The sequence below is a fragment of the Eschrichtius robustus genome, chromosome 6 (genome assembly GCF_028021215.1).
Source record: "Eschrichtius robustus isolate mEscRob2 chromosome 6, mEscRob2.pri, whole genome shotgun sequence".
In the NCBI taxonomy this organism is placed as follows: Eukaryota; Metazoa; Chordata; class Mammalia; order Artiodactyla; family Eschrichtiidae; genus Eschrichtius; species Eschrichtius robustus.
In genome coordinates, this window is record NC_090829.1 from 20350450 (window position 1) to 20371416 (window position 20967).

General features: G+C 37.5%; 1 protein-coding gene across 3 annotated transcripts in view; it reads right to left on the reverse strand.

Moving 5' to 3' along the window:
* The window catches only part of PIK3CB (phosphatidylinositol-4,5-bisphosphate 3-kinase catalytic subunit beta), a 195865-nt gene that overhangs the window by 127804 nt on the left and 47094 nt on the right, over positions 1-20967 (reverse strand). For all 3 annotated transcript variants that reach the window (XM_068545993.1, XM_068545994.1, XM_068545995.1), the window contains exon 2: positions 20115-20219. The gene's annotated coding sequence lies outside the window, so the exon portion shown is untranslated. The remainder of the gene's footprint in view (positions 1-20114; positions 20220-20967) is intronic.

The following is a 20967-nucleotide window of genomic DNA, read 5'->3' on the forward strand; positions in this document are numbered from 1 at the left end:
TACAACTCATACTTTTTACCCTACCTTTTTCTTGCTCCTTCCACTCATAATCTCTGAACAAATAATAAGGTTTGAAACAAGTCATATAAATTAGAATTATTTAAAAGATAGTAGAGAATTTTAAATAACTCCCACATTCCCAACAACTTTTTAAGTCATTATTGCCAGATAAAAGTATAAATAGAAATTTAGATACATAATCCATAACAATGACTCCAATGGGGAGTGGAGACAGGACATTATTGGTATTATTTCTTCAGACCAAATGGGCTAATGAAAAAATTTAATTCAGCAGATTCCCAGGTCTAAAGAATGTTAACAATCTTCCTACAAAGATTATAAAAAAAAAAAAGTCACATCACCCCACTATTCCAATAGATTGTATACTGCTAACCTCTTTAAGATACTCAATTTAAAATTATTTAAGTGGTTTTGATTCAAATATTTAATTTTTATTAAATAATGCTAATTAACTTTTTTCAGTGTTCCTAGTTTTCAGTCTGCTCTCCTGTATTCTAAACTAAATGTTCAATCATACTTACCAACAAGAAATAATAAATTATTCTAACTGGATACATATTACCAAGAAAGATATATTTCACCCCCACAATGTTCTCCCTTCACCCTGTCCCTTCTCTTCCACTTCCAAATGAATAGTATTTGGGGCATGGGAACTAACTGTTGAACCTACTTCAATCACTGGTAGACAGTTACCATGTTTTAGGTTGATTATTTTCCTAAATATATCATATTAATAGGACAAAGACTTACTACTAATATCTACTATAAAATATGGTGACCTTCTGTAGCCATTGAAGATACAGCTGAGGGAATTCTCCTACATGATGGGCAAGTACTTTCTATTTTAAAATATTTTTCTTGTTTAAAATAATATATAAACAGAAAAGTAACAAACGAATTCCTGTAAAACAAACCACCAGCCAGGTCAAGAATTAGAACACTGCCAGCACCTCAGAGATTCCTTGGATGTTTGTTCCAGATACCAACCCCCTCCCTCATCTCTCAGGAATTCTGACTTCTGTGTAGCCCATTTTCGCATTTTAATCATTTTAGGTAATAGCACTAAAGTGAAGCAAATAATTCTGGCTTACTGGATACAATTTTGTACCTATCATGGGATACATATTTTAGACAAAAGTTTCATAGTCTGGACAACTGCTTCTGTTTTTCAATCCAGTAGCAATGGAACCAACAGACTAACTAGGGTGGGGTTTTTTTTGTTTTTTTTGTTTTTTTTAAATGACAACAAACCTTTATTCAAGACATGGTAGTCAATCAATCCTGGTACTTGTTTATAACAAGTGACATCAAATAATCAGCAATGACTGTATAGCAAAGGGTACCCACATATAAGTGCTGTGAGAGTGAGTCATGAGCCAGACTGTACAAGTGTGTAGTGATGCTGGTGAGTAACTAACCAACATCTAGGAACTGATCCAGTGCCAGAAAGCCATCTGAATGGCAAACAGTAACATGAGAAGAATGTTAAATAGCTTACAGCTGTAGAAAAAGCACTATCCCAGGCTCTGAACCTTTTAGTTATTTCCGTCTGCTGTCATTTTGAACATAAGTTGTACAACGTAAAAATTAAAAAGAGTCCTAAAATGCTAGCATTTCTCCCAAGCCATTTCAGGATTACTCTTCTGCACACTGGTGTAAGTTTGGTCTATGCAGGTAGTTGTTTGTCTGTTTTAAAACTCTTCCTTGGAGACCAATTTTCCTCGTAAACTATCCAGCCATGAATGACAAAATGCTTCTGTGTGTAGTTTTCACAGCCCCTTTACTACCGACACTAAACAGGGAATACAAAAAAAAAACCTAGGAAAAATTGAAGAGATATCTGTCCCTGGTACCAACTTTTCTTTCACTGCCTATTCTCTCTACAGAACGTATCAGGAGAGGCAGGCTGAGAGTGTCATCTCAGTGCTAGGCCTCAATCAAGAGAGAAGAGAGCAAAAATGATTGGAATGCAAGTTAACAAATATTTACTAAGTACTCGTTCTATTTAAGATGCCATATCACACACTTGACTGGGGGAGGAGGGGATCAAAAAAATAAAACGGAGAAGTTTGCAACCCAGTGTGTACCAGAGCACTGAGGTCTGCTGAGAGAGACTAGTGGGAGGAGGTACGTGTTCTGTTTCATTCAGAAGGTGCTCCTTCTCAGACTGCTGGGGAATGTAAAATAAAGACAAATACTGAAGCTTACATGACTGCTTTCAGTGTTTTCCGCCTCAACCCACACAGAATCTCAACCACAAGAGATGAGGATGGCATATTGAAAAGGGGAGGTATGGAGTACCTGCTTAAACTTCACAAAGTGGTACAGAAAGTAGTATTAGCTGGGGATCAGGAGACCTCACCTGAAATGGTGAGGTAGCACCACAGTATCACCGTCATGAAACCCCTTCATTGCCTTACTGGGAGTTACGCGGCTTGGAGGATAATAATTCATCATAGGTCACTATTTCTAGGTTCCAAAGAAATCTGAAATCTTCATCTATTTATGCTTCAAACTCGGCTTTTGGATACTGTGCTGTATTTAATTTACAAGACTACATTGTAGGTAATCTAATAAATCACATTTTGTTTCAAAAACGTCAAACAGCATTATTTCTAAAATGGCATTATTTTTTTTCTCGTGATGAGAACTTTTAAGATCTACTCTCTTAACTTTCAAATGTACGACAGTGTTATTTACTATAGTCACCATGCTGTACATTACATCCCCATAACTTATTTATTTTATAATGAGAAGTTTGTACTTTTTGATCCCCTTCACCCATTCTGCCCATCCCCCACCACTCCTCTGCCTCTGGGAACCAACAACCAACCTGTTCTCCATATCTATGAGTTTGGGGTTTTTTGATTGTTTGTTTGCTTATTTTATATTTCACATACAAGTGAGATCAAACAGTACTTCTCTTTCTCTGTCTGAATTATTTCACATAGCACAGTGCCTTCAAGGGCCGTCCAGGTTGTCACAAAAGGCAAGATTTCCTTTGTTTATGGCTGAATAATTTTCCTTTGTGTGTGTATCTATATCTATCTATCTATAGATAGATATAGATACACCACAATTTCTTTATCTATTTATCCATCAATGGACACTTAGGTTGTTTCCATGTATTGGCTATTGTAAATAATGCTACAATAAACATGGGGACACATATATCTTTTAGTGTTTTTGTTTCCTTCAGACAAATACACAGAAGAAGAAATTCTGAATCATATGATAGATCTATTTTTAATTTTTTGAGGAACCTTCAACTATTTTCATAGCGACTACAACAATTTACATTCCCACCACTGCAAAAGGGTTCCCTTTTTTCCACATACAACACTCGTTCTGCATTTAGGATTTTCTCCCATTTGCTAAGTTGCCTTTTCTTTTTGTTGATGGTTTCCTTTGTTGTGCAGGAGCTTTTTATTTTTTATTTTATTATTATTATTATTGGCCATGCCATGTGGCTTGTGGGATCTCAGTTCCCCAACCAGGGACTGAACCTGGGCCACAGCAGTAAAGTGCCAAATCCTAACCACTAGACCACCAGGGAACTCCCTGAAGAAGGTTTTTAATTTGATGTAGTCCCACTTGTTTATTTTTGCTTTTGTTCCCTTTGCTTTTGATGTTAAATACAAAAAGTCATCACCAAGACCAACAACAATGAGGTTAAAGCCTATGTTTTCTTCTAGGAGTTTATAGTTCCAGGTCAGGTCTAAAACATTTAAGTCTTCAATCCATTTTCAGTTTATTTTGTGTATGGTGTAAGATGGTGGTCCAGTTTCGTTCTCTTGCATGTGGCTGTCCAGTTTTCCCAACACCTTTTACTGAAAAGGCTGTCATGTTCCATTGTATATTCTTGGCTCCTTTGTCATAAATAAATTGACCATACATGCACGGATTTATTTCTGGGCTCTCTATTATTTTCCATCGGTCTATATGTCTGTTTTTAATGCCAATACCATACTCTTATGATATCTATAACCTTGTGACATAGTTTGAAATCAGGAAGTATAATGTCTCCAGCTTTGTTCTTTCTCAAGAATGCTTTGAAAAAAAAAAAAAAAAAAAGAATGCTTTGGCTATTTGCGGCCTTTTGTGGTTCCACAGAAATTTTAGGGTTCTTTGTTCTATTTCTGTGAAAAATGTCATTTGAATTTTGATAAGGATTGCATTGAATCTGTAGATTGCTTTGGACAGAATGGATATTTTAACAACATTAATTCTTCCAAATCATGAGCATGGAATATCTTTCCGTTTATTTGTGTCTTCTTCACTTTCTTTCATCAATGTCTTAAAGTTTTCAGTCTCTGACCTCCTTGGTTAAATTTATTCCTAGATATTTTACTCTATTTCTTGCAATTGTAAATGGGATTGTTTTCTTAATTTTTCTTTCTAATAGTTCATTGTTAGCATATAGAAATGCAACAGATTTTTGTATATTGGTTTTTGTATCTGCCAACTTTACTAGATTCATTTATCAGCTCTAACATAGTTTTGGTGAAGTCTTTAGGGTTTTCTATATACAATATAGAATATCATGTCATCTGTAAATAGGGACAGTTTTACTTCTTTTCCAATTTGGATGCCTTTTTTTTTTTCTCGCCTAATTACTCTGACTAGGACTTCCAGACTATGTTGAATAAAAATGGCAAGAGTGGGCATCTTTGGTCCCTGATCTTGAAGGAAAAGCTTTCAGCTTTTTCTTTTCACCAGTGAGTATGATGTTAGCTGTGGGCTTGTCCTATGTGGCCGTTATTATGTTGAGGTATGTTCCCTAAATACACAGTTTGTTGAGTTTTTATCATAAATGGATGTTAAATTTTGTCAAATTTCTCCACCTATTAAGATGATCACATGATTTCCATCCTTCATTTTGTCTGTGTGGTGTTATCACATTGACTGATTTACAAATGTGGACCATCTTGCATACCTGAAATACATCCCACTTGATCATGGTGCATGATTCTTTTAACGTACTGCTGAATTTGATTTGTTAATATTTCGTTGAGGACTTCTGCATCTATGTTCATCAGGGATATTGGCCTGTAATTTTCCTTTGTTGTGGTGTCCTTGTCTGGTTTTGGTATCAGGGTAATGCTGACCTCATAATATGAGTTTGGAAGTGTTCCTCCTCTTCTATTTTTTGGAAGAATTTGAGAAAGACTGGTAATTCTTCTTTATATGTTTGGTAGAATTCACCAGTGAAGCTACCTGGTCCTGAACTTTTGTTTGTTGAGAGGTTTTTGTTACAGATCAATCTCTTTACTAGTAATCAGTCTGTTTAGATTTTCTATTTCTTCATCATTCAGTCTTGGAAGGTTGTATGTTTCTGGAAATTTATCCATTTATTTTAGGCTGTCTAATTTTTAAGTAAAAGCTACCATTAGAGGTCCATTTGACATCACTTCTCAGCTTCAAAACTGAAATCATGTGGAAACTGAGGGAATACTCTCAAGGAATTTTAAAATGTATTGGTTAAAACATTCGCAATGAAAGAGAGCTTTAAGAACAAATCATCTAACAGAGCATGGAAAACTAGCTCAAAAAGACTTATAATTACATGATAAGGAGTTCTGCCTAATGACCTGGAATGAATTTAAAACAAGCCCCCAAATTCTTTTACCTTCCTCCTATTAAGAAGTGAGGGCTATGTTCCCTCCCCTTGAATCTGAATTTGGTGACTGCTTGACCAATTAAATAAAGCAGAGGTAATACACTAGTAGACCCAGGTTTAAGAAACTGGCAGTTTCCACTTGTTATCTATTCCAACACTTGTTTGTGAGATGCTCATTTTAAGAGCCATATATAGGTGCTTTGACCAACCCCAAATGACTGCCAGCACCAACAGCCAGACTTATTAGTGACTAGGCCTTTACAACTCCGACCCTCAGACTTTGAGTTTCTCCATCTAAGGCCCAGACATGATGAACCAGAGACAAGCTTACCCTGCTGTGCCTTGTTCAAGTTCTTGACCACAGTGCAAAGGAATAACAAAATGGATGTTTTACAGCACTAAGTTTTGTGATAGTTTGTTACAGCAATAGATAATTGGATATACTAGGTTAAGAGAATAAATTATACTACAGCCAAGAATTGATTCATTTGTTTCTTTTTTTTTTTAAATAAATTTATTTATTTTTTTTGGCTGTGTTGGGTCTTTGCTGCTGCCCGCAGGCATTCTCTAGTTGCGGTGCGCGGGCTTCTCATTGCGGTGGCTTCGCTTGTTGCAGAGCACGGGCTCTAGGCGCACGGGCTTCAGTAGTTGTGCCTCATGGGCTCTAGAGCGCAGGCTCAGTAGTTGTGGCGCACGGGCTTAGTTGCTCCACGGCATGTGGGATCTTCCCGGACCAGGGCTCAAACCTGTGTCCCCTGCATTGGCAGGTGGATTCTTAACCACTGTGCCACCAGGGAAGCCCTCATTTGTTTCTTGAAACACACACACACACACACACACACACACACACACACTTCCTTAAATACATATTTTTCTCAACGGCATTTCTCATAAGAAATCTTTTCTACCTATATACAAATAGCTTCATTATATTAGCAAATAAGTTAACCTCTGAAATTATAATCACTCAGACCAAAATCCTATTGATATTTAAATGGAACTGAGAAACAAAAGCTAAAATTAAATTACCAGTTATAATCTTATCTAGTAATCCAGTGTCATTTCCCTCAAAAAAGGAGGTATATTTCCATTACTCAACTTTGATCTATCAAACTTCAGTTACAAAAACTATGAAGACAATTTTCTTGAAATCATAACTACTGAAAAGTAGAATCCAAATTTATGAACAAACTGATACAAGCTCTAGTCAGCTTCCTTAATTAGATGTTTGTATGTAAAATTCTTATGTTTTCCAAAGAAAATATAGAATATTTAAACAAGTTCTTAATTTAATATTTCAAAACCAAATAATATATTTGTCTACAACTTGGCACAAATACATAACCTCAGAATTATTTCATCTCCCATAATAAGCTTTCATTCACTATAGGACCATGATGAGGTTTGTACCCAGGACCTGGATAAAGTTACAGAAGTATAAGCAGCCTGGCTGTGATAACAAGGAACCAACAATGATGAAAAGTAGCTTTATCACCTCATATTCCTTAAAATTTGCATAAGAAGGTGAATGTAGGGACTTCCCTGGTGGCGCAGTGGATAAGACTCCACGCTCCCAATGCAGGGGGCCTGGGTTCAATCCCTGGTCAGGGAACTAACTAGATCCCACACGCATGTTGCAACCAGGAGTTCGAATGCCACAACTAAGGAGCCAGCAAGCCGCTTAAACTAAGGAGCCTGCCTGCCACAACTAAGGAGCTGGTGAGCCACAACTAAGAGGCCCTGGAGCCACAACTAAGGAGCCTGCCTGCCACAACTAAGACCCGGTGCAACTAAATAAATAAGGAAGGTGAATGGAGACACAATAGAAAGACTTTCCTTGTGCCTTTTAATGTGAATCACTACGGAAGTAGGATGTGTGTGTTATAAATCTTCTGAGTACAGATCTTTTATTTTATACATTAAGAACTAAGACCTACAGAAATAAGATGACTTTCTGAAGACCACTGTGGCAGAGACTGCTTATCTCCTTCCACAGTTATGGGACTGTGGCTGTGCACTTGGCACACTAGATATTCCAACCTCCTGTGCAGTAAGAATGATCATACACTAAGTTCTCTCCAGTGGAATGTTGAGTGGAAATGACCTGTGTCACTTCAGGTTAGGGCGTTTAAGAAAGTTTGTATGCCACCTATACCTTCTCTTTCCTCTTCCACTGGTCACAAAGGAAGAAAGAGTCATGAGATGAAAGAAACCACCTGGAACAGAGCCACCTACCAAAGAGGACCATCCACTTTGGACTATTCCATGAGTAAGAAATAAACATCTATTATGTTTGAGATATTATTCATTTTCAGTCTGTTATAGCAATTTGGACTTCACTAATTTAGTCAAACACATAGTTTAGGTAGCTGCAAGGCCATGATTAAAAACCACATATGAACACAAAAGACCGCAAATAGCCAAAACAATCTTGAGGAAGAACAAAGCTGGAGGTATCATGCCCCCTGAAATAAAACTACATATACTATAAAGCTACAGTAATCAAAACAGTATTGGGGGGGACCTCCCTCGTGGTCCAGTGGCTAAGGCTCCGCACTCCCAATGCAGGGGGCCGGGTCCAATCCCTGGTCAGGGAACTAGATCCCACATGCCACAACTAAGAGTCGGCACGCCGCAACTAAAGATCCCGCGTGCCGCAGTAAAGATCCCACACGCCGCAACGAAGATCAGGCATGTCACAGCTTAGATCCAGCACAGCCAAACAAACAAACAAACAAACAAACAAATAAATAAATAAATAAATAAATATTTTTATGAAAGAAAAAACCAGTATGGGGGAATTCATGGCCGTCCAGTGGTTAGAACTCCACACTTTCACTGCCAAGGGCCCCAGTTTGATCCCTGGATGGGGAACGAAGATCCCACTAGCCATGCAGCATGGCCAAAACAAAACAAACAAAAAAACAGTATGGTACTAGCACAAAAACAGACACACAGATCAAAGGAACAGAACAGAGAATCCAGAAATGAACCCACACTTATACATCAATTAATCTACGACAAAGGAAGTAAGGATGTACAATGGAGAAAAGAGAGCCTCTTCAATAAATGTTGTTCAGCAAACTGGACAGCTACATGAAAAAGAATCAAACTGAACTACTTTCTTACACAGTATACAAAAATAAACTCAAAATGGATTAAAGACTTAAATGTCTGAAACCATAAAACTCATACAAGAAAACACATGCTGCACGCTCTTTGACATAGGTCTTGGCAATATTTTGGGGGGTATGTCTCCTCAGACAAGGGAAACAAAACCAAAAATAAACAAGTGGGACTACGTCAAACTAAAAAGGTTTTGCAAAGCAAAGGAAACTATCAACAAAATGAAAAGGCAGCCCACTGAATGGGAGAAGATATCTAGAAACAAGATATCCAATAAGGGGTTAACACCCAAAATATAAACTCATACAACTCAACATCAAAAAACAAACAATCCAATTACAAAATGGGCAGAGAACCTGAACAGATGTTTTTCCAAAGAAGACATACTGATGGCCAACAGACACATTAAAGAGATGCTCAACATCACTAATCATCAGGGAAATGTAAACCAAAACTACAATGAGATACCACCTCCACCTGTCAGAATGGCTATCATCAAACAAAAAACCAAGTAACAAGTGTTGGCGAGGATGTGGAGAAAAGGGAACACTGTGCATTGTTGGTGGGATTGTAAACTGGTGCAGCCATTATTGGAAAACAGTATGGAGACTCCTCAAAAAGTTAAAAATAGAACTGCCATATGAGCCAGCAATTTCACTTCTGGGTAATCTGTCCGAAAATAATCAAAATATTAATTCAAAAAGATATATGCACTCCAATGTCTACTGCAGTATTATTTACAACAGTCAAGATACGGAAGCAACCTGAGTGTCCATCAATAGACAAATCGATAAAGAAGATGTAATATCTATATCTATAGTGGAATATTACTCAGCCATAAAGGGGGGAGGGGATCTTGCCATTTTCGACATGACTGGATCTAGAGCGCATTGTGCTAAGTAAAATAAGTCAGACGAAACAACAAATGCTGCATGATCTCAGTCACAAGTGGAATCTAAAAACCAAACAGGGCTTCCCTGGTGGCGCAGTGGTTGAGAATCCGCCTGCCAGTGCAGGGGACATGGGTTCAATCCCTGCTCCGGGAAGATCCCACATGCCGCGGAGCAGCTAAGCTCGTGTGCCACAACTACTGAGCCTGTGCTCTAGAGCCCGTGAGCCACAACTACTGAGCCCGCGTGCCGCAACTACCGAAGCCCACGCGCCTAGAGCCCATGCTCCACAATGAGAGAAGCCACTGCAATGAGAAGCCCGCGCACCGCAACGAAGAGTAGCCCCCGCTCGCCGCAACTAGAGAAAGCCCGCGTGCAGCAACGAAGACCCAACACAGCCAAAAATAAATAAATTAAAAAAAAAATAAATTTAAAAAAAAAATAAATAAATAAAAACCAAACAAATAAAACAAAATGAAAACAGACTCATAGATACAGAGAGCAAACAGGTGTTTGCCAGAAGAAAGGGGGGTGAGGAATGGGCAAAATAAGTGAAGGGGATTACAAGGTACAAACCTGCAGTTATATAATAAATAAGTCACGGGTATATAATATACAGCATAAGGAATAGGATCAATAATAACTTTGTATAGGGATAGATGCTTATTAGACTTATCTTGGTGATCATTTCATAATGTATGCATATTTCAAATCACTATGTGGTACACCTGAAACTAACATAATATTGTACATCAACTGTTCCAATTAAAAAAAAGAAAAAAAAAAAAACCTCATATATGCTCCCTCAGTTACATTCAGTCCAATGCTCTGTGTACTCTACCACTGTGTTTTCCTTATCACCCTTCTCCAACCAAACAGAAAACGGAATTATGAAGAGGCGTGGGCAACAACATTGATGAGGCTAACATTATGATGTCCCCAAATCATTCACTATTTAAACTCAACAGCTTTAATCCTTGTTTATCACTTTACACATACATTTTTTAATCCCCTGGTAGAAATGAACATGTTGACAGCTCTCTTTCTCCTCCTGACTAGCCATCTGACTAAAATTACTTTATTTTTCATAAGTAAGTGTAGAGACACAAAGTATGCTGAATTTGAGGCAAGTAGAGCCAAGAGTGCTTTCCAAGAGAAGGGGATATTTTAACAGAGACTTGAAGAGGAAACTGGCTAGGCAAAGGGAAAAAGAACATATGCAAAGACCTAAGAAACCTTAAGTATTTGAGGAATTCAAAGATTACCCTTTGGAACAGAGAGATGGAAAACAGAGGCAGAATGGTAGTGGAGGGGTTGGCCAAATCTCCATTCTGGTAGGCCACATTAAGGTATTGCTCTTCATCCAAAAAACAAGAGGAGACTCAATGAAGAATGTTAAACAAGTGAATAAAAATTGATCGAATAAATTAATTTTTATACACTACAGTGAGAAAATGAATAGGCAAAGAACACAAACCCAACAGAAAAATGGGCAAAATAATTAAATAGAAATTTCACAGGAGCCAAAAGTCCCATAAACATATGGGGCGGGGTGGAATATTCAACCTCATTAGTCACCAAAGAAATGTAAATTAAAACCACAATGAGATACCATTGCATAGATCACTGCTGGAGGGAGAATGAATTGATTCAACCTCTTCCAAGAAGTTTGGCATCAAAAATTCCATTAGTGGACTTCCCTGGTGGCAGTGTGGTTAAGAATCCTCCTGCCAATGCAGGGGACACGGGTTCCATCCCTGGTCCGGGAAGATCCTACATGTTGTGGAGCAACTAAGCCCAGCGCCACAACTACTGAGCGTGTGTTCCACAACAAGAGAAGCCACAGCAATGAGAAGCCTACGCACCGCAATGAAGAGTAGCCCCTGCTCACCGCAACTAGAGAAAGCCCGCACAAAGCAACAAAGACACAACGCAGCCAAAAATAAATAAAATTAGAAAAAAAAAAATTCCATTACTAGGTATACATCCTAGAAAAACTCTTATCCAAGGTTGTCACACGTACATGGGTATTCAATGTAAAATTTTTCACAGTATCCAAAAACTAAGCACAACCTAAATGTGCATTAATAGAATGGATCAATAAATTATATACTTTACAATACAGGAAATTAATACAGCTATACACATCACCATGAATGAACCGTACTAACAATGTAAAATCAAAAAAGAATATTTGATTCCATAAAGTCAAATATTGTTCAGAGATGCAAACAGAGATGGTAAAATTATAAAGAAAAGCTTAAAAAAATAACAAAAATTTCAGCAAAGTATAGCTTGGGGAGAGGGAGGGAGATATGATCGAAGAAGGCACTTATTACTGATCTGGCTGTTATGCAGAGTTGTTCATTTTTCATCATTCTTTAAACTATAAATTTAAGTTCTCATGTGCTCTTCTGTATAGATGCTAAATTTCACACTTTTTAAAAATGGATTAACAGCAATAACAGATGTTAAAGCCCCTCGGCAGCATCTGGCGTGGAGAATCCATTTGATGGGAACCCACTCCCCATTTTACTGTGACTATGACCTCAGTGTTAATGATAAACCTAAGTTCTAGATTTTTGCTATCACCCACAGTTGCTTCTTCTCCTCTATTCCTACCTAAGAATCCTGACCACCCTCGTGCCCCTAACTACTTCTCCTTATCACCTTTGTCTTTAACTCTAGATTCTAGGAGGGAAGTGACATTAGCATCTACAGCAAGGAATTGTGATCCTGCTCATCTCCATTCCTGCCACCCTTGCTGAAACCTAGATAGTGAGTTCCTGAATGACAGGTATAGGCTCTTTCATCTTTGCTGTTCTTTCTGCACAGTGCTTGATACAGGACCTCAGTAACTATATGCTGATTGATGAATAAATAAATACATTACAGAGCTAAGCTACTAGTGAAAATAAGATTAAAGTTTAAAATCAGACTGGTGCTTCTTCATGTTCTCTAAGCCCTTTCACAGTTTTAAAGACTCTCTTGGTTGCTCAGGAACAACAGAAAGACAATTCCAAAGTTGCTTTAAAATCTCTGCCCACAAAAATAGTAGATGTGTAGTCATCAGCTGTATATAATAATCTCCATTCATTAATAATTCTTAAAACTCTGAATAAAAAATTTAGATCCTTCTTCAAAGTAACATAAATGATTTTCCATTTCAATTTTTACAATTATAATTTACTATTATTTTATTTTAAAAATTACATTTAAAATGTACTCTGTGTATAATGCATAAAACTAGTTCATCCTCTACATAAACAAAATGATGATATTTGATAACATGTGACTGTTTAGCAAGCTCTTATATTGGAAAACTGTACTGAGATCAACAAGGCAGCCATTTATATTGCCTTTTATATACTACTTCCCCTGTCATGTGGCAGTCAAAAGGCTAAGTGAGATGCTTACAGCAAAGAAAACAGTTTTGAAAGGTCATGCTACACAGATAGCCAGAATTTCTTTCACAATATCCTTACTGTCTGTGGTAGACTATATGACAATCTAACCACAGTTATTTTCTGAGAAAAAGCAAAAAGCATGCTATCAAAGAACCAGAAACAGTAGGCACTCAACAATATAATCTTTATGAACATTTTTCTAATGCAGAAACATCCAGTGCATATTAAGGAAAAAGAATCCTGAATCAAAGACAAAGAACTGGGGGAAGAGGAACTAGTAAAAACTGGAAGGTAAGTTTAAACCACTCAGTTTATTCATAATATTCATGTAACATGGTAAGAAGCTTCTAAAGTAAACTTTTTCAAATTAAAACGTGATTTACCAAGGAAAAGCATAACTATAACAATATTGAAGCATGAATATGATCTATTTCAAAATTTCCAAATCTTAATGACAATTGCAAACAAGGTACAAAGCTTCAAAATCCTCTCTGCAGGAGCTGTAATCCCATCAGCACTTTTTTTTCCCCTTAATAACTTTTATCAGTCTAGTATCCATCAGAACAAGGAATGTCTTTTCCTAACTGTTACACAGAAAATGTGTCAGTCAACAGCATGATGAAAATTTCTCCACCTCCTTATAAAATTTCCAATTTTCAAGTGTATCCTTTGGGGGAAAAAAGCATTCTAACTCATTTAATCATCTTGTCCAATCCTGGGAGATCATAGTTATTCCTGCCCAGTAATCAAAACACATAGCTTTCTCCTAAGCCAAGTGAAGGTACTTGGTACATTAAACACCACAGCCAGGTTACATAGACAGAATAACCATAAGTTTTTGGCAATGAATTCTTTTCAAGGGTCCATAATTTTAATTCCTGTGAGGATCTCTCACTAAAATTTAACCAGGTGACAACTTTCTTTACCAGTTCCGACCTTATAGCAGAGCATGAGGATGTGTTACTTCTAAACCTACTAGAAAATGATCTAAGATAAACCTTCTTTTAAGGAAATAAATATACTTAAAACATTCCACTGTTCAAAACCAAAAACAAACTATAAACCAAATCCAGGCAAAGATGTGGAGAAATTGTAACCCTTGTATATTACTGGTGGGAATGTAAAATGGTGCAACCACTGTGGAAGAAAATACAGCAGTTCTTAAAATATTTAAACAAAATTACCATGTGATCCAGCAATTCTACTTCTGGGTATATATCCAAAAGAATTAAAAGCAGGGAGGAAGTCACACAGATATTTGTACACCCATGTTCAGAGCAGTATTATTAACAATAGCCATAAGGTGGAAACAACTCAAATTTCCCTCAATAGATGGGCGGATAAACAAAATATGGTATGTACATACAATGGAATATTATTCGGCCTTAAAAAGGACACTGTGATACACGCTACAACACAGATGAACCTTGAGGACATTATGCTAAGTGAAATAAACCAGCCATGAAAGAACAAACATTGTATGATTCCATTTATACGAGCTACCCAGAATAGGCAAATTCACAGAAACGGAAAGTAGAATAATGGTTATCAGGGATTGGGCTGATAAAAAAGTTGCGGAGAAGGATAGTGGTGATGGTTGCACAACACTGTGAATATATTTCTGCCAGGGAATTGTACATTTAAAAACCGTGAGGGACTTCCCTGGCGCAGTGGTTAAAGAGTCTGCCTGCCAATGCAGGGGACATGGGTTTGATCCCTGGTCCGGGAAGATCCCACATGCTGCAGAGCAATTAAGCCTGTGTGCCACAACTACTGAGCCTGTGCTCCACAACTACTGACCCTGTGCTCTAGAGCCCACGAACCACAACTACTAAGCCCGCGTGCTGCAACTACTGAAGCCCGCGTGCCTAGAGCCCGTGCTCTGCAACGAGAAGCCACCGCAATGAGAAGAAGCCTGCATACCACAACAAAGAGTAGCCCCCGCTCGCCACAACTAGAGAAAGCCCGTGCACAGCAACAAAGACCCAACGCAGCCAAAAAATTAAAATAAAAATAAGAATCAAAAATAAGTAAAAAAAATTAAAATAAAAACAGTTAAAATTGTCAATGTTCAGGAAGAACACACCGAGCTCTTTCCAAATGCCCACATTTGTACATATCCCAAATTTAATGATTCCTTCATTTATGAAATTTATAAAATTCCTTCATTACTTATTTCAGAAGGAAGTTACTGATAGTATGAAATATGATGATAAAATAAGAAAAATAAAGTCACATAGAGTTGTAGATGCTTAACATTTACTTAAGCTCACTCATGCTGAGTACTTGTCATGATGCACTAGTAATAAATGCCATTTTACTGGGACACAATTTGGAATCATGTGTTTTGGAGATCACAGAGGATCTCTGAATATGTTAAATCTGAAAATGTCAAGGGTGAGGCTAATGTATTTTTACTTCATTAGCTTTAGGCAGCTAAGGAGCACTGGATTTAGAGACAATTTGGAGTTCTATAGCTGTGGGGTTTTCTTTCTTAGTATTCAATGTCAGTGAGCAAAGTAACCAGACCTCTTCCTTCAATTTAGAGGAAAAAGTCTTTATTTTATTTTCTGGCTGCACTACGTGGCTTGCGGGATCTTAGTTCCCCCACCAGGGATTGAACCTGGGCCCTCGGCAGTGAAAGCTCGGAGTCCTAACCACTGGACTGCCAGGGAATTTCCAGGGAAAGGTCTTTAACTGATCATGAGTGTTGCTTCTGTACTTCTGACACCATCTCTCAATCAATCATGATGTGATTTGGAAATCCCCTTTTTATTAAAGTTTTTTAAAAGGGAGTACTCTTGGGTATTTCATTTCTCAATTTACAGATAGAAGCAACAGCAAGAGAAGGCCCCCCTGACAATGTGAAATGAGCCAACTTATTCTTTCAATCCATCTCAGTCCCTATATCTGCTTTGAGTAAAGAAAAGTGAGCAATACTGTGCAGATGAAACTGAACATTCAGATGCTTTGTACACATGAAGAAGCTTACCTAATTCATGTATAGCAAGTGTTAACTTATCATAAAAAAAAAAAAATAGTCAAACTGGTCAATTTTGTTATGCACATTTTACAATTTTAAAAAACCCAAATCCAGGGACTTCCCTGATGGTCCAGCGGTTAAGACTCCACGCTCCAAATGCAGGGGGCCAGGGTTCGATCCCTGATCAGGGAACTAGATCCCACATGTTGCAAGTAAAAGATCCTGCATGCTGCAACTAAGATCCGGCACAGCCAGATAGATAGATAGATAGATAGATAGATAGATAGATAGATAGATAGATAGATAGATAGATAGATAGATATTTTTAAAAATTAATTAATTTTAAAAACCCAAATCAAAATAAACTTATTCATCAGGAACTACAAGGCCTTCATGCATCCAATCCACCTTTCTCTACTCTTCCTACTTCCCTGTGGGATTAAAAAAATCTGTTTTATTGTACATCCCCTTCTCTTATCATTACCTCAGACACTTCAAACATCTGGCCTCACGGTTAGCCACAAGCTACACTGCTCAGCCATAGCCTTGCCTTTCACCCCTCCTGTATCCTCACCCCTGGATCTGCATCTCCACCATCAAAAAGAAGAAAACCCAAAGTCTACAACCTGACTCTAGCTCTTCTACCTTCACAATGTCAGCTTCTACTTCCTCCTGCCTCACTTACTCCATTCCAGTCACACTGGCCCTCTTACTGCTCCTAGAACACATCAAGTACAGTCCACCCTCAGCTCCCCCACCCCTAACCCACGTACCTACCTGGTCTGCTCCCTTAACTTCACTTAGAGCTGTGAGCCCAAATGTCACCTAATTAGAGAGGGCTTCCCTAACCACACCTTATAAAACAGTAAGCCTACCCTTCCGCCGTCAATATCTACCTTTCCCTAATACATTTCCCTAATATATTTTTAATGGTACTCATTACCATCTAACACAGTATATATTTACTTACTGTTTATCTTCCCCACCCTCATTAGAACATCAATTCCATGAGAAAGGAGCCTCTGTTTTTGTTGACTGTTATAACCCCAGCAGCTAGCACAGTTCTTGGTATATTAGGAGGTGAATATATTATTCAATAAATATGTGTTGAACCAATCATGGCCTCCAGTCCCTTGTGCATTACCTTTTACCAAGCCTATATCTCCATAGACGGTTATTCCAACCACCAATGCCAAATTTCTCATTTCCATCTTAAAGGTTATGCTAGCTAAATTCACACTGCCTGCCATGTCAAGTTGTTAATGTTGAACTGAGCCTTTATGATTGGTCAACAATCCTTTCTATCCTATCCTGGTGATCATATTAAGTTCCTCCACCATGGTCTCTGGCCTGGTCAATTCCAACAGTCTCTTAACTGATCTCCTTGCTTCCCCTGTACTCCTATAGTCCATCTTTAATAAAGCAGCCAGAGGAATCTTTAAAACATATATCATACCATGACATTTTTCTGTGTAAAACCTCTCCTTAAAAGATTTCCTTGAGTCTAAACTCTTTACCATGACCATAGGAACCAACATGGCCTGACCCTGCCTACTTCTTTAACTTCATCTCATGACTCTATGGTCCTCATCCACTCTGTTCCAGAACACTGGCTTTCTTTCCATTCCTCAAATACATCAAGCTCATTTCTACCTTGAGATTTTTATGCTAGCTTTATTTTCAGGTGACTGAATCCTTGTCTTTCATACCTTACCTTAAAGTCACCTCCTCAGAAGTAGCCAATAAGTCACTTTATCAACTGCCCTCCTCAGATCACATTACAATTTGGTATTTTTATTGTTCGTTTCAACGATCGGCTTCATAAGAAAACTTATCGGGACTTCCCTGGTGGCACAGTGGTTAAGACTCCACGCTCCCAATGCAGGCGGCCCGGCTTCAATCCCTGGTCCGGGAACTAGATCCCACATGCATGCCACAACTAAGAGTTCACATGCCACAACTAAGGAGCCAGTGAGCTGCAACTAAGACCCGACGCAACAAAATAAATAAATAAAAACACACCTGGCACAAAGCAGGTGTCCAATGAATATCTGCTGAAGTTGGAAATTACTCTACAACATTTTTCCTAAATGTTTTCTCCTTCCAGAATCCCAATCCCACCACTGATTATTTGCCTTGTAGATAACCTCAATCCCCATCTTATTTTGAAAAGCAGGATAAGAAATTCTACAGTTTTCTTCCTCTTTGCCTACAAACTCCTTGATTCATCCTCTCTTCCCTTCCTCTGGTTTCCAAGCAGAATGGCTGCTACTCTTTTGTAAGAGTTAAGCCCTTTGCCCAGGTCCTTGATCTCAAACCTTCTTACCTCCTTCAGGCAATTAATCACTCTAATATTTAAACTATTCTACATATTTAAACTACTCTGATGGATCATTCCCTTTCACCTAAAATATACCAAGTGCTAATGCTAAAATATCTTCTATGTGGCTAACTCTTCAAAATGATCACTGTCTCATTTCCTGCACAAACTTCTTGAAAAACATTCTATTTTATACTTCATGCTTTTTTGTATTTTGTAAAACCATTTACTTAACCTCTTATAATTCATCCTGGTCTACTCAATCTGTTCTCTCAGTTATCAAGAACCTCTTAATAATTATCTTATTTTATTACATAATGAACGTAATAATGATTAATTATTAGGTTATATTAATGCCCTAGAGGGGTTCTTGAATTTAATTAAATTTAATGCCCTTCTAGGGTATTAAAATCCTTAATCTTTCTAAGCATCTCATCCCTCTCAAGAACCTCTCCTTGAAATTCTTCATTGTGCTTCAAAGAAAGACACAATACCTTCATACCTTTCCTCTTATTTTTCCGTTACTGATTCTTTTTAACAACATTTAAAGTTCTGTACTTTACCTTTTTCTCTCTGCTAGGATACTGGAAATGTTATCTACTTCCACAGCTTAAATTCTATGTGAATTGCTCCAAAATCTGTATCTTTGGGCCCTAAGTTATCTTTTTTCTAAATTTTAGTCTCATATTTCCACATTTAAGGAGATATTCTGAAAGTTCTACCTGTACCTCCAAAATCAAAATGCGTCCCACAGAATTCATATGTTATAGTCCCATCCACTTGCCCCCTAATAACCTTAGGGGGTTTCCTTACTTATGTTATGGTACCATCATACTCGTAGCCACTCAAAATCTTAGATTCATATATATGATTTCTTTCTTCCATATTCCCTGCCAAATCTGCCTTTGAAATCTATCCTGCCAAATGAACTCACAGACCACCAGCTTCCACTCCCACCACTCATTCAGGTAGTCATTATTTCACTTTTGCATCACTTATCACAGTGACAAGTGCTAAGCACCTAACTTGCCTGCTAGACTATCAGCCCAGTCTAACACACAAGTTAACATTCCCCAGGCAGAGAATATCTGCCCTCGTTAACAGTATAACTAGGGTAGATCATGTAATTTATTACACAGAAGACAAGAGTAAAAAATGGCATAACATAGTTCAGCAATTACACAATGTTTTATGTCAATTATATCTAAATAAAGTTGGAGAAAAAATATTTGGGCATTAAATTATCTACAAGAGGCTTAAACAAAGATATATATTGTCACACTAGAACTCCAGTGCTTGGGGAAATGACTGCTGCATCCTAATTACATTCCATATATTGGTTCAATAAATCACTTAAGAGCTAAAATATTCACTTTATCACCTTCTCTTCACTCTTTACTGCAAACTTATTTTCAGCCACAAACATTGTCCTGAAATGGCCTCTGCTGGGGTCAGCAATGACCTCCTAACTGCCAAATCCAAAAGGCTCTCAGTTTTCAATTAACCTCTCTAAAAAGCTTTAAACACTACTGACCCCTCCTCTCTCCTTCATAAAGTTGGGTTTAATCTGTGGTAAACATAATCCTAAGTACCTGACTATCTTAAAACAAGGCCTAGGACTTCCTTCCCATCCCCACCCCAGAATAACTAAAAGATTTAGGATCTAAGCAAGATTCACATCTTCCTTCTTTACTTAACTTCTGAAAAAATAATATAAGTAATTAAAGATACGAAATTGGATACTTACCTTGAAATGATAGCCCCCATTTCAGTCTTTTAGGAAAACAGATGGCATTACTTATTTTTTAAAAGTGAAGTTTTCATGGAAGACTTTTTCAGATTAGAAGATATGCTGCCAAAAAGGGTGAAGATAAAAGATATTAACACCTAAATGGACTAAATTAAAAGTAATTTTACTACTTATATGACATAATTGCTTATAACTGTATTTTTAAATATGGGGAAAATACAGAAAACACATGAACCACAATATTTAAGTTACAGAATGTTACAGCTGTAAGGGAGTTAAGTGGACGTCCTGTGCAACTATCTGAATTATCTTATGTAGATTACCTCCTCTTTCTTGAAACCTCTTTTCTGTAATATGCTAGTTTTCTTTCTATTTCCCAATCTATTCCTCCATCTGGATCATAAGCTGCTAACCATGAGTAACTTATTTCATTTTTCCCCTTTTCTTCTTTAATGTAATATTTGACACACACAAAATATATGGAAAGATGAATGTAAGCAAGCATTAAGATGAACACTGTAAATTGTAAATCACCACGCCACGTAAGAACATCAGTAACATTACCTACATGCTCCTCTCCTCCCAACCTTTATCCTAAATATTTATTATTCCACTACTTTTTAAAACATACTTTGTCACATATGTATTATGTCCTTAAACAATATTTTGTTTAGTTCTGTGTCCCCTGCTCCCTTTTTCAGCTTGATAACTTGGTATGCTAAGTTATCATAGCATACCAAGTCTTCGGGGACTTGAATTTTTTCACTCAATATTTTTCTAAATATGAATGAAGTCTTCAGCGACTTGAATTTTTTCACTCAATATTTTTCTGAGCTTTATCCATGTTACA